The sequence below is a fragment of the Colius striatus genome, chromosome 5 (assembly GCF_028858725.1).
Source record: "Colius striatus isolate bColStr4 chromosome 5, bColStr4.1.hap1, whole genome shotgun sequence".
Lineage (NCBI taxonomy): Eukaryota > Metazoa > Chordata > Aves > Coliiformes > Coliidae > Colius > Colius striatus.
In genome coordinates, this window is record NC_084763.1 from 15,270,582 (window position 1) to 15,276,671 (window position 6,090).

Below are 6,090 nucleotides of genomic sequence, written 5' to 3' on the forward strand. Positions count from 1 at the left end.
GAATATTGTGTAATACTTGATGGTAAAATGTCTTCCATTATGCAAGTGTAAATGGAAAGTGAACATTTTACCCGAGGGTACTGCATGATTGTAAAATAACAGTGCTGTTTCAGTTACATAGATAAAGTAGATGGAGTATATATTTCCTTTCTATGCAGAAACATAGAGTAAAGAATTTAGATTTCTAGTCAGAAGGTCAAGGAATGTTTTCTCCTCTCCAGGTAAATCCAAAATAATTTTGCCAAAGGAGTATCACTAGATTGACACTGCTATGCTCAAGGTGAGTAATTCACCAACATTTTGAGTTTCAGGCATGACTGAATGCAGCAGATCAGTGAACCAATCATTTAATCATCCAGTTTCATTAAACGGGACACAGGATAACTGCACATCTCAAGATATAGAAAAAGAAAAGCTACTTGTAACATGCATAGGTCTTGAGATTAGACAATCTCCAGTACTTCTGTCCCAAGGCTGTTGCATGAAATCTATTGGAGATTATTATCATAACCAAACACGATGACAGTGGCTGAGGAGAGGCTGTGGGATGTTAACTGTGATTTCTGCTTTGCTGCATTACCTTGTAACAACATTAGCATATATTTTTTATTCTGTGAGGAGAATGCGTTCCTCCTTCTCTCTGCTGCTTAGAAGCACTGAAGAGATGAGATCTGACACTTGAAAATGCTTTAGTGCTGTGACCTCGTCAGGGTATAAGATGATCTTAGTGGAGGCAGAAAAATCATCTGCCCAGAGTATTTTTGCTTTGTCCAGCTGGTGTCCTAACCATCTCCAGTACAATCTAAAATATAAAGCTGCTTCCAGACAGCACTGCTTTCTTATTCGCTTGACTTTACCAGCCTTCTCAAAGTTAATTGGATTTGTGACATGGTCAGATGTTTATTTCTTGATTCTGTTGTCCCTCGCCTTACAGGACACATGCGCCAGGGGAAACTAAAGTACATCTAGTAAATACTAAAAATACAAAGAGATGCTGTCAGAATTTTTCTGAACTAAAATTTCAGGAAATGTGTGCCTAAAACATGTATTAAAAAAATAATCTATGCCAATATTGTTATTTCACTCTCATCATGGTAATTAGAGCAGTTATAAGCTTTTTTATTTAAATACAGCCACAGCTCTCTAGACAATCTAACACCACACTCGTTAGTTTGGTCAGGCATAAATGCCAAACTGAATCTTACTGTAGATGAATGCTATGTTGGAGAAGAATGCATATAAATCACAGAAATTAGGTTACACTTCTGGTAAAGTCTCTTAGTTTATGAAGTGTTAGAAAAACCTGGACTGTTTGTTAAAGTCACTGCCTGCAGCCGTAATTTTATTATACTTTGTGTAATAACTTTCATGTTTTGTATACAAGATAACAGTCTCAGGCTATAAAATAGCTCTTGTGCAGTTCAGGTTCTCAATCTTTGCTACTATTATTAATGTAATGTTCTGCTGTAAATGTTTTTAAACACAAAGAAAAACAGGCACCAATAACTGTGACCAACATTAAGTAATTTAAATAAAAAAGCCACAGAAGAACAGGACTTCATTTACACCTACTGCAAAAAGCATGAGTTTGGGAGCAGATTCACTAGAAAGGATTTATTTCAAAATGCAGTATATCTGATTACAAAAGTATCTAACTGGAGCAGAAAGAAGTTCCTCTCCAACCATGCCTACAATGGTGGAATTTATTTATTTTTGGGAGTAGAGCTCTGTTAGGAAATGTAAGTTTTCTAACAAGCTATTCAAAATCCTTTGAACTATTACAGAATATTCAGAAAAAGAAAGCAAAATTGGTTTGTGTGCTTTTATTATTTATTAACCTGTTTGAGTAATGGTTAGCACTTACTTTTATACAAACATAAAGACTTAAAAGATTTTCCCAAGCATTGCTCTGTACTATTAAATTGTACTGTTCTCAGAACTAAAATGAAGGAGAAAAACTATTGAAGTCAACAACCATCAACATAGAGGTTATCACCTTTTATTTGTTATCAGTCCTTCCACAATACATTTTTAATACTGTGTATTAACTACCATGAACATCTGACTAAAAAATTGCATTTAAGTCCACAAGATATTAATGAGGTCTGTCTGAATTCAAAATAAGATCAGATATTTGTAGAAGAAACAAGAACATCTGTTAAAATAGAAAGAAAACCCAAAGCCCCAGCAAAACCTAATGCTCCGTCAGAAGCCAAATCCCAACTTAAAAAGCAACATTCCTCTAGACATGCTGTTACTTCTTGTGCCATTTCTGCATGTATCTTGCAAGCAAAACTGCTATAAAGTGATGTGTAAAACATGTATCAGATATCCTATTCCTGCCACTAAGGAATACAGTGTATCTACTTCTAAAATGATTTCTTAGAAAACTACTAAAAGCTGTCACAAGATAAAACATCTCCAGACCTGAGAGTTCCTTAGCCTACCACCCTACTGGGAGGTAGGGTCTGTACAGCACTTCACCTCACAACCTTTGGGTGGTACCTGAGAGGATGTCCATCTGGCCACCCACTCTGGAGCCTGCAGCTCTGGAAGTGCTGCCATGCTTGATGAAGAGGCAGCTGCAGCTTTTGGAAGGCTGGGCAATCTGCCAAGAGGATGGGTAGATGAGTTGGCAGGGAATCAGCAAGTCTCTGGCAAAAATCTGACAAGCTTAGGTTCCACAAGATTTCTTATTTAAAATGAAAGAATGCTATTTTCCATTCACCACAAAGTACTAAATATTTTATCTTAGGAAGTGCGTATTTTAAAAGTTCATTTTTCTCTCTCCAAAATACACATTGAGAAAAATTTAGCCTAACAGGGTTATTTTTTATGAAGGTCAGATAAAACCACACATTAAGTAATATATGCCTAATTTTAAAAGTAACATTGAAATAAGTAGAACCATATCAACTAGCTGGTAAAAGTCCACATCTTCTGTTGCCTGCACAGTGCAATACAGTGTAGTGTAGAAATTCTGCAAATAGTTCTAAGAGCCATTGCTGAAATATCACAATCATTGTGATTGTGCTTATTTATTTAGAAGAGCCAGAAAACCTACAGCCCTGTCATTGCCAAAGAGCATAATAATTAAGTAATTAAGTAACAACTACTTAGCTCTTAGAGTAGCTAAATTCTAAAACATTATTTTTGGACTGAAGGTTGAATCCATGCTGATGAACCTGATTTTCCTTCTGCACTTATGTCAATGCTTCACACCTTGGCCAGGTGGCTGGCACGCCATGACCCAAGTACATATTGCTGTACAGTCAGAAGCTCATTATAAGGAATGCTGACTGTTGCCCCCTGCAAGTGCCTACACCTCACTGCATCTGGTTTTTGATATTTCTCCTTCATCATCTCAGAACAAATGCAGGATCCATGCACTCACCTAAGTGGTAGGTAGCCTGGGGCCTGTCACTTGGGAACAAAGTAAGTTTATGCCATGTTATCTTTCTTCAGCTCTTAAAATTGCTAGAACCAATTTCAGCTGTTATTTACGCTCTGAATTCTGCTTTTTTTTGCAGGAACATGTTACAGAAGGTAGGAATCACTGTAGTAAAGAAGGATTCACATCAGGTATTGTCTTTTGCCAACAAGAAAATACCAGTATGTATGATACCCTTTTGCACCCTGGAATTTCTGTTGTACCAGTACAAGACTTCATGGAGAAAATATCTGGCAAAAGATAATGCAAGGTGAAAAGTCTTGTTTCCAAGTTTGCATTTCATGTATTCCACAGTAATTTTTTTGACCAAGGAAGAAGGTGAAGGTCAATTCTTCTTTTCTGATAACCAGTAGGAATAATAGAGCATAGAGGTATTAAACGCACATTTCAATGTACTGCTGTCTCATGCACTCCCTGGAGCATCAAGAGAAACCATATATATTCTTTTTAAAGCATCAACCCTCATTAATCTCACCTGTTTGCCCCCCTTCCTAATAAGATCTATCAGCATACACACTCATATTGTATTAGAATACAACCATAACTTTGTAAATGTGGAAAAGATCCACATCTTCTGAAGTCAATGACTGCAGCTAGAAAAAGCCGTATCACACATAAAAGACTGGACTGCAAGGAACTGGTCAGACCATCTTGTGTAAAGTCATGATCTTTTCTAAGAGAAGGATACTTTCACTTTGTGCATTGGTATTAAGCTGAATTTACTTTTCCACCTTATATCACAGAATCTTAAGGGCTGGAAGGGACCTTGAAAGATAGTCTAGTCCAACCCCCCTGCAGAGCAGGGCCACCTAGAGTAGGTCACACGGGAACTCGTTATTTTTCATGAGATGAAACAAGTGTTGACTCTACAGTCTGTATGGGAAAACAGTTGCTGGTTATAATCGGGGTTGTAAGAAAATTTGGTCAATCTAAATCTTCACGGGGTGTTTAAGTGCCTCCAGATTGTATTACATCTGTCAAAGCAGCAGCAAATACAACATAAAATGTAGAGTAGGTTCAATTTTTAGTATGTCAGTAGAATCAGCCTGCAGTTATTTTTAACTGCCTTGGAAAGCTTAGTAGGCAGATACAGTTAATCCTTTAAAGGATTTGCAGGTATTCATAGCTTAATAAGTAAGCATGGTGGATTAAGCCTATAGAAGGTTGTAGATAAAGACAACCTTTCCACGCTAACGTTCAAAAAAATAACAGAACAGTTTCTTATATAAACTTTTGCCTGACAGTCACTCTCAGTAGTTGGCATGTTCCATAATCACATACTCTCATGAAATAAATACGTTAATTAGAGCCATTAAACTCAACATGTGTGATAAATTATCAAATAGTGAATTTTTGTTGTCTTGTCTTCCCATTATCACAGGAATCCTTTGAAAAGCAGAACTACATCATAAAAATGACACAATAAATAAACAATAAAACTGAAACAGTAAAAAACCATTTTAGGAAGCAGAAAAGACTGAGTTGGCTTTATAGGTCAGATTTTATATTGCTTGTGTTCCTTTCTTCCTAAAGAAATGGTCACATCAGGAAAGTATCAGGATTCACTGACATAGGCTCAACTAAGAGAACTGGGTCCTTCAATATATTCAGAAATTATGTGGAAAAGTACACACATAAAAAGACAAAGGAAAAAAGAGATGACACAAACACATTAGGCTGAGGAAATCTAAAGCTAGCTACAAAAAGCCTCTGAGGATGGTTCAATACTGAATGGGTGATAAAATGACACTGGCCATTTGGTGTCAGTAACTGTAGTGCACATCAAGAGAGGAAGGGAAAATACACATATACATGGAAGTTTTGTCAGCATCATGAGCAAAGAAATCTGAAAATATATGGTGCTCAAAAATGCAAGCAGAAACCTGGGAATTATTATTAAATTAACAGAGAACAAATGCCAAAAGTCTGCCCTGTATACAATCAGGCCACAGAACCATTCTGAATACTACATGCAGTTTTAGTCCATTATCAAGGTTATGGTAGAATTAGAAAAATATCTCAAGAAGGATACAACAAAGATGTAGTAAGTCAAGGATTTTATGAAAAAGATGAGCTGGAAACAGTTACTCACTAGTTTTTATAATATAATTTCTGGAAGGAATGCACATTTTTGGGTAATAATAAACTAACGTCATTTTAATTACATATTGTGAAGCCCAAACTGCACATGGATCAACATAACACATGACTTAATTAATTCAGCAGTTCTGTTCAGCAGGTCAGCAGTAACTGTTAAACAAAAGAATCTCCCACCCAACAAAGGCTAGAAGTGCATGATAGAAAAGCCACGGTAAGCATGAGTGCCTCCATATAGTTTTTCCCTAAGTATCTACTTACTAAGACTGGACACAAGGTTGGGTGGACTTTTCATCTGAGTAAGTTCAGCATTTCAAGTCCTCATGACTAGAATGACTGACGTCATGATGTATATTGTTTGGCATATTTTTACAAGAAATTTGACTAGGATTTTCCTGGTTCTATCACTGTTTTTAAAAGAATCATGATGAAACAAAATTGCTTCATTAACTGTACAACTAAATAAGCCTAATTCCCCATACATTTTTAAGGTCATATACCCTGGCTATCAGAAAATCCACTCCTTTCATCCCCCAACTCTG